The sequence below is a fragment of the Mycteria americana genome, chromosome 4, assembly GCF_035582795.1.
Source record: "Mycteria americana isolate JAX WOST 10 ecotype Jacksonville Zoo and Gardens chromosome 4, USCA_MyAme_1.0, whole genome shotgun sequence".
NCBI lineage: Eukaryota > Metazoa > Chordata > Aves > Ciconiiformes > Ciconiidae > Mycteria > Mycteria americana.
In genome coordinates, this window is record NC_134368.1 from 91,515,837 (window position 1) to 91,526,914 (window position 11,078).

The 11,078-nt window shown below is 47.9% G+C and overlaps 1 long non-coding RNA gene across 2 annotated transcripts in view; it reads left to right on the plus strand.

Annotated features, from left to right (window-relative positions):
* Window positions 1-10,536, plus strand: part of LOC142408768 (uncharacterized) — a 31,243-nt gene extending 20,707 nt beyond the window's left edge. For both annotated transcript variants that reach the window (XR_012775412.1, XR_012775411.1), the window contains 3 exons: window positions 7,775-7,862; window positions 8,652-8,852; window positions 10,457-10,536. This is a non-coding gene — a long non-coding RNA (uncharacterized LOC142408768). The remainder of the gene's footprint in view (window positions 1-7,774; window positions 7,863-8,651; window positions 8,853-10,456) is intronic.
* The last annotated feature ends 542 nt before the right edge of the window (window positions 10,537-11,078 follow it).

The window sequence follows — 11,078 nt, forward strand, 5'->3', positions numbered from 1 at the left end:
ATGCTGAAGGTCTCCCTCTAGCTCAGGGGAAAACATTTACTTGAAATGTGAACACCCGCCCTGCAACCATCTACCTGTGGTCTTTGTTTCAGCTCAGGGGTTTGCAGGACACGTGCTGGGCCTGTTGTAACCAACCAAACTCCTTGGTTTCGTACTCCATCCAGAACTTCCCCGGCTGTCACTGGGGATTTACGTGCCCCCTTCACCCAGCACCTATCCCCAACTTCTACCCACCATCTGTTGTCCTTGCATCTCGCTCTTGCAAAATGGTCTCTGCACCTCAGCTGGGTCAAGGAGGAATTCACATGAAGCAACTCCCCTCACCCCCTCACCCCTCCTACCTAACCCATGAGTTTGGGCTGCAACTGCCAAAATCTGCTAGACAGTGAATTAATTGACTGCTCTTGATACACATCTTTTCTTCTGGTTATGGATGCAAAGTAAGAATTCTTGGCCCGTTCCTGATAGATACTGAGGACACAGATGCAAAATGCCATTTGCTTCAAGCTGTTTGTTGCATTATAAAAAGAAGTTGAATACATTCAGTGATTTTATGACCAAGAGGAGCCTCTTTCTATTTAATACAGGGAGGGTCACCCAGTCATTATATAGGAGGTAATATAGCGGAGCCACTAGTCTCAGTTTGAAGTAAATGGAGAACCCATTATTTGGACCTCCCTCTAATTGCATGTGACTTTATCTGAAGAGGTGGAAGGTCTTCCACTAGATGGTATAATAGAAGAGAGAATTTCATTAATCCTTTTCTGCAGTCAGTTTGCAGAAGTGAACCACTTTGCAAGCGTGTTGTTCAACAAGCATCGTGCTTTCTCTCCATTCTGGGGTTAAGATCTGAGGGCAGAAGCAAACATTGAGAAGAGAGCTGTCCTGTGACTATAAACGAAGATGTGTGTATTGATACTGACATCTCCTATGGCTTGAGCAATCCTGGACGTGGGGCGAGGTCATTCACACTTTCATGTGCTAGCCAGTGAGTTGAATTCTCACACCCTTATCTATTATACTGGCTAAGGCGTCGCTCTGTTTTCTCTTCTATCTGCATAACCAGGTGTTGAGCAACTGGAATGTCATTCCAGAAATTCTGACTGGCTTGGGTGTGTGCTCCTCGCAGGAATTACTTCTGGGAATCGCTCAGGAGGGCGAAACAATATGGTTTCCAAAAATTATGTTACTGTACAGCATGCATTTAAATTAATTGAATAATTTAGACAAACATGATCCCTCTGTTGTAGAGTAGCAGACTCCTCTGCCTGCTATTTCGGAAGGAGCTTCTAGGAGCTGTGTCCTATTTACATAGTTATGTTTATTTATAGTGCGTAGATGTGCCAGCAGGGAATTAGGGTTTATTTAATATTTTCCGTTGTTTCAAAGTTGCAGCAGCACTCTTCATCCTCCCACAGCCCCATGTCTTCATAATTCAGCCCCATCATTCATTTCATTCACAGGACACATTCCCAAATGGAAGTGACACTGCAGCAGGCACAGACATTGGGAGGGAGCAACCTTCAACACAGTTAAACGCTATGTTCTGTGGCTTGGGGCAAAACCCTGGCATCTAGAGCAAAAGACTGCATCATGGTGAGCAGTGGGCGCAGTACACAGGAAAGACTGACGAGCCAGGGAGCTGCCTTCCTGCTGAGCCCTGATCTCTCTGGGTACACATGTGGGGGAATCCCCCACCAAGGACTGCCACGAGGCAGCTCCCGGCCAGAGACAGAGGGCAGAATGAACCGGCCATCCCTCCCGGGCACCACAGCGGCATCAGCAGCCCCCCAGACTGGCCCAAACAGGCAGAAGGTTAGGAGCAGCCTTGAACGGCCAAGTCTGTCATCTGTGTTGTTGCTGCATGACACGGAGCTGCTCTGGCTTTGCCTACACCGCATCAGTGTCTGAAGGCTACATCTCACTCACTCGTCATCTGTACTGTTTACAAGCTGGCTGGCACTTTGGCTTTCACCTGAAGCAAATCAGCTCACTCTCCAGGGAGGAAAACTCACTCCCCAGAGTGGGAGCTGGTCATAGAGAAGCTCCACCCTTACTGGCAGTCCTGGCTATTGGAGCAGCAAAGCCCAGAGTGAGAACAGCTGCCAGAAGGCACATGGATGTAGCTCAGAAAAACATAAGGAAGAATTCTGTCCTTTTTCTTTGCTTGATGGCTTCCCTTTTTAAGCTTTTTATTCTGGTACTTTAGGGGAAGCCAGGGGATCTGTCAAAGCAGCCAAGATAAGTGGGACTCAAAGGAAAGCAAAGCCGAAAACTCTTTGGGCACCAAATTGCAAGGATCCGTTTGAGCCCTGGCAGCTCAAGGGTGAGGACACAGAGAAGTGTATCCTGAGAGAATTATCCTGCATGCTTTTGCTGGCAGGGAGCAGGCAGTAGAGAGCAGTTTGCTATTCAACACAACATAGAAACTAAGGGCTCAGTCTAGCTTGTACATAGAGAGCTCCATCAGATTTATCTGATGGCCCTAGGATACAGCTGGCCTTATATTTTAAATATGGTCCAAAGCTTGTTTATCTAAAGACAATCAAGAGCATTTAAATGAGGCTATGACAAAAGGAGAGAAACAGGGCCTGGAAGAGGGCATAGTTAACGTTCTGTTAGCAAGCCAACGGGATGAGACAGTTGCACTGAGTCATGAGAACTAACCAAATCTGCAGAATATGAAAGAAATTCATTCTGCACTTGTGTGCAACACACCAGGCTTTAGCAATTTTTGTAAAGGCTGAGATTTCCATTTTGTTGGCATGGTTGTGCTTACGCTCGTTGCCAGGGCTAACATAAGCGAGTGACTGTGCAGCTGCCTAACCTCAGTGGCTGGTCACTGCTTGCGTGGCTTCAGAGGCTCCCTCTGAATAGCTAGTCACATCATTGGACCTAGATCTCTTTTCACTCTCTCCCACTTTGAATCTTGGTGCTCAGGGCTCCCTGAGGGTTAAAGGACAGCGTGCCATCTTGGATGCTTGAGCTCCCTGTCGGTCAGGTGCAATGGGTGAGCAAGGCCCTTCTGGAGGTCTCCAGAGGTTTTGCTCCCGAGGTTTTGCACAGGGAGAGCAATGACAACGTGAGCTCATACCTCCTTCCAGACTGTGGCCAAGCGTGCAGCATTTAAGCAGAGGATTGTGCCAGAGTTATTGGCATGACTTTGTGATATCTTGAAACGTGGGCCCCTTCAGAACATTTACAATCAAAGATAAATTCAGCTGTAATGGTAAGGAAAGCTACTCATTTAAAAATTTTGACTGGCACTCGTACCTCATATGGTTGGGATACGTTCTTAGCTTACTGTACAACCACATTTCAGCTGTGTTATGCAACTGCTATTAGCATTAATGAGTTACAAGGCTAACATACTGATACTGTTCCTAGAAACAGTCTGCCCAGGAATGCACTCTTTTGGACTAGTTACGGGAGTTAGATGGAGCAGAGGGGACCTGTGTACTTTGATGCTTTATGGGATACCTGGATCCAAACCCAGACGTGGGTCTGGTCTTCAGCCATGAATTTCAAAAGTGAAAAAAAAAAAGAAAAAAAAGCTACCTCTGGATTCTGGTTTGGAATAATGTCTCTCAAATGCTGATGAGCTAGATATCCAACCTGATGTGGATCTAGGGGACAAATTTAAAAGCAACTATTTAAAACCTACTAACTAAAGAGCAAAATAAAATTCACCCCCAGACCATGAAGGTAACCTGCTGTGAAAATCTCATTTAATCCTTATTTTGAGTAAGATGAAAATAACTGTAAAATGTTAACATGTCTAGTACCAGTATACAGAAATTACACTTAGAAGAAGCCTCCTGCCTTAAAAGGAAGATCTACAAGGGCCGTGAGTGTAGCTTCACCCATCTCTAATAGATCACTGATGTCAAGAAGCTGGCATTGGTTTCTAGTGACTGAACTTCTTACTTGTTTTTGGACTGGCAAAGTAAACCCCAGTTTTCTGGGGCTGGCAGACATGAAATTGAGGTCTCAGATTTGTATTGTCTCTCCAAAGGCTGCACTTGCTCTCACCAAGGACTATTTGCATGTCCAGACTAGGCAGTGGTGCAGCTGTGTACTTAGCTGCACAAACTGGTACTGATTTTGCTTGTGCAAAATGCAAACACCCTCAATTACCTGTAGAAAATCCTCGCCAAGGCTTGAGATTTCTGATCGGCTTGGATGTGGCACTTCCTGTCATGTGCCCTGGCAGCTGCGCAGGTCTGCATTTGGAGAAGAGCCTGGAGGGAGACAAGGGAGAAGTTGGTAGTTTCAGTTGAAAGGCAAACGGATCAAAGGCGGGTGATTAGCATCAGAGCCTCTCATCAGGACAGGGTGTCTGAGTGCAGCCTTCCCCTGTATCGCACCCCGAGAGACGGGTCACTCCTTTGTTTGCGTGAAAGCCTCTCGGGTAAGGGGCAGCCTGTGCATGGGTCACATATCAAACAAGCGCAGGCAGGAGCCCAGACCAGCCATGTGGCTGGGACCAGCAAGATGCGACTGGAGATTCCCAGGACGCTCTCGGCCAAACACGAGACCAGAAAGACTGGTGGGAGGTGGCCAGGTAACCAGAGCATAAAAGCTGGGGTTCTTGAGCACGTAAACAATAGAAACCACAGAACAACCACACTTGCTCTGGAAAATGGCACCGCACTTTCGGGGCCAAACAGCTGGCCAGATGCTCAGGCTTGAAAGGCGGTGACTCAAACCCAATACCAGCCTCCGATTCACTGCCTCACGCCTGAAAGCCGTGACATCCTCAAAGCTGTCGCAGAGGGGTGTTGAGGAGAAAATTGCCCTGTCGTATCTCTGTTGTCTGCTTTCATGTTGGAGATACTGCATGACAGGCCGCAGTGCTGAGACTAATGCTGATCTATGGATATAGATCAGGAAGAGCTTGGCTAAAGTAAACAATTATTCCAGGGTAAATTGGGAACAAGGAAGAAGTCTGCAGACTTCATTCACACGTTCTCACGCTGTTTTGCAAGCCTGAGCAATCCTGTTTTCCGTAGCCAGACTGCAGAAGCGCATTTAGCTGTCTACACATAACTTGGTCTGCGGCACCCAAGGACCCTGTGCTACTTTGGGATGTTTATAGAGACTTAAGGGCTAAGAGCTAGCTGGGGGATTTTCTGAAGCACCAGAGCAGGTTAGGCACTCAGGGCTTAATGCAGGGCTGTCTGCCACATCAGTGCTATAGTAGGTGGTGCTCAGAGGAGATTCCCTCTGAGTATATCCACCGCTTCTTGCCTATACCCTTTGGGTTAGGGGAAACGTCTTCAAAAAGCTGTGCCTTAAGCATGTCACCCCAGGCCTGCCTCTCTCTAATTACCTCCTTTAGGCCCCACAGGGATTATAACCTTTTCCAGGCAGAAATTTAGCTGTTATTATAAACATGTAGACAGGGTGCTCTGGTGTTAGCCAAATTCTGCCACCATTGGTGTCACTGACAGCTCCGCTTTAGGGGAATCAGAGCTGGACCGCTGGGAGCGTGGAGGGAACCCTGCCCTTCATCAGCGTCTTTCCACCTAGCCCCCATGCTTTCCTAGGGTGCAGGGCCGGGGATCAGGCCACCCTTTCAGCCATTAGCTCTGCCAGTCTGTATATATTAGTGTAGTCCCCGTAGCTTCGCAGTGCACACTTGGTATGCTAGCATTAGCCGTCAGAAGAGGAGACATCGGGTCTCCCCTGGTTGTCTGCTGTCAGGATCACCCAGAGGGCAGTTCATTGCCCTGTGTCAGATAACTACTCGAGGACAGTAGTCTGAACTCTGGGAAGATGAATCTCCCCAGAACAGAGATTGCTGTGTACACAGAGGAGGCTGTGGACTTTCCACAAGTACTGTTTTCCCGAGATGTGTAGCATACACAGTTTTACAAGGTACTCATTGTTCACAAGTGTTTATAGTTTGGAAATACTCTTGTATTTGAATATTGCAAGGGAAAAAATGAGAGAGGACACTAAAAATGGAGGAAAGTCTTCTGTAGGGCTGGGCATCTACCTTCAGCTCCCATTTTGAATCTCCGCAGCCCTCCATGCCAGGTATGGCTATGGGAAATATTCCCAGGTCTGTATACATATGCACAGTCAGCATATACAGAATTACACGTGTATGCCCAGCTCCCATTGTCAGCAAAAAGAAGGTATGCTCAATGTCTTGGGATAGACGTGCTCTGAGGCACATGTCTTTGGTCTGAAGTAAGCTACCTCTCCACAAAAACCTGTCAAAGGAGACTTTGACTTGTAGGTCCCACAGAAAAACCTCTGTGTTCAGATGGTTTCATACACCCATACAGTTACTGTTCAAAGGACTGGGAAAACCTTTGCTGTTTCCTGTTCTAAATTTTAGAGGAATATGATCTATTCATTATGGAAGTGCTAGTAAGTAATGGCTTATTGGTGGCAACCTCCAAACTTCTTAAAGCTATGCAGCTCATAATTGCAGGATATTTTAGTAAAATGCTAGGTGCAAAACCAGGTACCTAAAATATAAACTCAGCTCAAACCTTACTAAAAGCAACACGTTCCACACAAAAATTTAAAAAGATAAAGCAAGACCCTAGGTCATTCCTTAGGCCGTGGACAAACTACATTCTAGAAGGTTCTGCCTCGCGTGGCCTTCACCAGCCGTCCCAGGTCCCTGTCGTCCCTGTCTGTTGAAGCTTGCAGCCCCACCGGTTCTGATACCAAAGAGGGAAAGGCCTGTCTCCACTCGGGTGCCTTTGCAACCCCTGTGACCAAAAATGTCGAGAATAATCAATACAGGGGGATTATCACGGTTGCTACCATGCTGCCACACATCCGTAAAATCGTGGAACAGGTTGCGTATTCCCCACAGGATACTCTGATAAAAAGGTTGTGCGCTGTGCTGGGTCCACCGATGCCCAGAGTTGACTGCAACTGGCAGGGTTTTGCTTGTCTCAGACGGTACCGTTTTATGTTTTCAGGCGAGCAGGGTGCGGTTTGAAGTCTAGGTGTAGGACGGGAAAGCAGTCCACATGTTTGTCTATTGCCATCTCGTTTTCAAGCCACTTTTATGACAAGTCAGGCGCATGGGTTTGTACGTCTGTGATCCAGCCCTGTTCACACTAGTGGAGACATCACAAAAATTTAACTGATGATTGCCCCATGAGTAGCAGGAAAGTCTTCTTTCATGGCAAGGACACAGAAATGGTGCCCAGGTCCTTTGTCATTTAGATGCCTGTGTGATTTAGGTGCCTCGGCCCAACTGAGTCAAGCACAAAGTAAGATGCCAATCTCTTCACTCCTTCACAGCCTGTTTTCCTGGTGTCTCCAGGGACACTTGACCAAACAAGACACGATGCCATATGGAAAGACCTGTGCCAAACCTAGACTGCTGCCTGCCTCTCGAAATACATATCCACTGAAAATGCCCCATCTGGCACCTGAGAAAGATACACTCCAGGAACTTACTTCTCTCTCTGTTCTCTCAGAAAGAGTATATTTGCAGGAGTGCTGTGCAACAGCTTACAACAAGGGGCATCCCTGCTCAAATGGTCTCTCAGCCCAAGGCTACAGGGACAAGCAGATGCAGGGGATGGGGAGAGAAGCAGCAGGCAGTCTGTACGTGTCAGGGAGTTTGGGCGGAAGCAGCGTGGTTGCTTACCGTCCTCCTGCCCTGTTCCATCCCCCGGTATCCCTCATATTCAGAGATACTTTAGGTTCCAGAAGAGTTTACCTCAGTCAGCTATTTTTTTTTAAAAAAAAGTCTAACCTTGCAAAAATATATACATGCACTGTCTATATATTCCAGCTCCCGCCTGCCAAGAAGTGCATCGTTCCCTTGTGCAGACTGGAGTGTGCTTTTTATAGTGGGACCAAGACCAGCCCACAAAGAGCAGGTAAGGTCATGGGCATGTCTTTTGTAAGTCATAGAAAGCATGTGTGATTCTCAAACGAGGTGCCTGCCCTTAAAACACATATGCTCACACAACAGGGGGATGCTCCCTGGAGCCTCAAACCGCCCCTAAAACCACGGCTCTTCAGCCATCTCGGGGCTGGAGGCAGGAGCCCCTAACAGAGCAATGGGGCTGGTGGCTGCCGCAGATGTGATGGGAGTTGGCGTGGGCAAAGCAGGCTCTGCTCTGCCTTGCAGACCGTGCCACCGCTGTGTGCACAGATGGCTCCCTTTCCAAGTCATCTTTGCTTGCTCCGACTGGTCGTCTTCTCATGTGGTACAGACAGACTCAGTATGGTATTTCCCAATCCAAGCAGCAGCAAGTAAATCCACTACAATGGTGTGTGTCATATATGCAGAGGAAAGAAGAAATCACTGGGAGCAGAAAGGGGAAGAGGGATTCTCCTAAGTCCAGATGTTTGGTGTTAACACAGTTGCTTTATTCATGCCCAGCTAGAACCTTATGCTATGTACTCTTTTCCATGCCAGTTTTACATTCTTGGATGCAGCCTAAAAATAACTTGGGAAGGAATTATTAGGTGTTTTTTTCTCGAAGGCACAGATGAAGCTTAAAAAATGCTTCCTATGACTGGTTGCCAAACAATCACAGAACAAAACCACTCCCAAACTTACAGGGGAAATAGACGGCTTTAGCAGAAAGTAAACCTCTCTTGGGTTCTGCCCATCTCTGGTGATAAGCCACTGGCATACTTTTCTGTCATTCCTTCTGCAGATTGGCTGCTGATGCTCTACTCTCTAGTAAGGCCCACTCCAGCTTTGTGGAGGACGTGAGAGCCTGCATGTGCAAAACGTGTACCCAACAAATGTGCGTCTGCTGTACTGCCATGTTCCAGTCCAGAAAGACAGTGTTCGCCTGCACGCCTCTGTGTTCTTCGTGGAGCTCCTAGGATATAAAAGCGACTCTCTCTGCCAAGTAAGATGCTGCAAATGAAATGTGGTTAGCTGTGGGAGTTGGTTACTGGGAAATTCAGCGTACAGGTCCAAGGCATTCAAAGAAGGGCCCACACTGTGCATCAGGCCACATTATCTGGCTGATAATTCCTCTGCTCTGCTACACAGTCACTGCACCGGTGGCAGTCGGGCGCCTTTTCTCAGACAAAATTTCTCAAAATACTAACATTTCCTGACCATGACACACCAAACAAGCAACCCTTACTATGTGACCAGGTCAGCTGCCCTGACCAGCATGGGACATGCCCAACATTTGCACAGTTATCAGTATGGATAACAAAACCCCCCTATGCCTGCGCAGGAAGGGTGTAAAGCTACATTATCTTAGCTGAGGAAGGCCATGGCCAAGCTTTAAATGCAGCAGCTGCTTGGCCATCCGAGCGCCCTGTTTGCATTCCATATGAAATCCTTGCACAGCTCCAGACACCAACGACTTTACCAATAATTAACAATGGAAATTTCATTCCCACATGCCCTTGGATAACAGGGCAATTTAAAGGAGGTGTTTTCATTAGCCTGTCAAATACCTGGCAGGGTGTTGTAAAGCTGGTTAATTTGTATGGGTGCTGTGCTTGGGATGTTACCTACAACAGAGGGAGTAGCCCTCTGTTCCTCTGTCATAGGCCTCTGTGGGACTTTGCATCCACCTTGCTTGGGTACAGTTTTTAAAGGCTCCTACATGATTTAGGATTTCTTCACACAGTTCAGTGGCCAGGCCCTGTAGTGTGGATGCCGTCAGGGCTCAGAGATGCAGAGAGCCAATATACCTCACTGAGCCGACCAGCCTCTGAAAGCAATTCCAAGCATCCATGATCTTCAGGAGAAATCTTTCCAGATAAACTATCTCCCTCAAAAACTGCCACTCGGTCCCCACTCTGTACTAGTGCCTAGCTCACTCCCCATAGGGGAAAGTCCGTTTTGTTGGCCATGTTGCAGGACTAAGCTAGCCCTCCCTGTGGTGCCTGGCTATGCATTGTGTCCAGACTGGTGCGGACAGGAGCTGGATGGCAGGCACGCTGGTGTCACAGAGAAGGAGCATGAGGAAAGGCAGAAATAAGACCTTTGTGTGTGAGGCCTTTTGTGGGTGGTGTGTGCACCGATATCTTAGTGTTATCCACGAGGCAGGCAAAAGGATGGCATAGTGCTTCCGGGTGGGGCCCGGCACTGAAAAAGCAAAGGTTCTCTTTTTTCAATCAGCTTCTCTTCAGAAAGCCTTGAGATACACAGGTGGTGGGGCTTTGGCCCAGGGATCCAACTGCACATAAAGGGCGTGCAAGGGCCTTGTGTACGAACCACTTCAACCCAGATCTGCTCCTATCGCGCCATGCTCGGTGCTAGCATCGACAGAGCCAACCTGAATTGTACATGGCTGCACCCAGACGAGCACGCTGGGGCTGTAAGGTGTGTGTTTCCTCAGGTAGTGGGTGATCAAGGAAACACCTGGGTTGTGAGAAAGTGTGCAAGAGCAGGTCTGTGGATTCTCCAGACCAGCAATCACTGAAGAAGGAAACAAGCTAGAGGGATTAGCTCTGACGTTCGTGTTTTAACTGTACCTTCTCCTCCCAGGGCAAACAACTGACATAGACATGAAAACGGTGTCGTTGTGGATGGAGCGGGCCGTGGAAGATGAAAGATGACAGTGAAGGCAAGTCCCCGCTTTTATCAAATCTCCGCTAGTAATCCTCACCTGGCTGGCTTTGGAATAACTGCACTAACAGGACCCTTCCTCTTCGTACGGGGGAATGGCAGCGAGACTCAGAGCAGCGGTTCCCAGATCGGGGGGATGTCAGCTTGAAGCGGGCTGTCTTTGTGGTTGTTTCAGGTGGGAGTCTGATAACGAAGGAGCAGGAGAGTCTGCCAGAAAGTGCAAGGGCCTTGTAGAGCTTGTAGGAGCTGATTGAGAAAGCTTGGGAACTGTTACATCTGACATCAGTCCTGTCATTAGTCCTCTTCTGTGGAACTGGGCAGGCCACTTCACCTCTTTGCAGACAAAGTGGGTAGAGTAAAAGTCTCAGCTTCTGGTCTTCTCTTACAAAGTTAGTCACCAATGCATTCAGTGAACACACAATGATTTCCATACCTAACGCTCACCCTGCAGAGCCTATTCTGAGCTGCAGCTTTGAATTTTGCAATCTATGATGGCAATATGGTGGTCCCAGGAAAGTCCTGCCAACCTCCTTACCTCAGG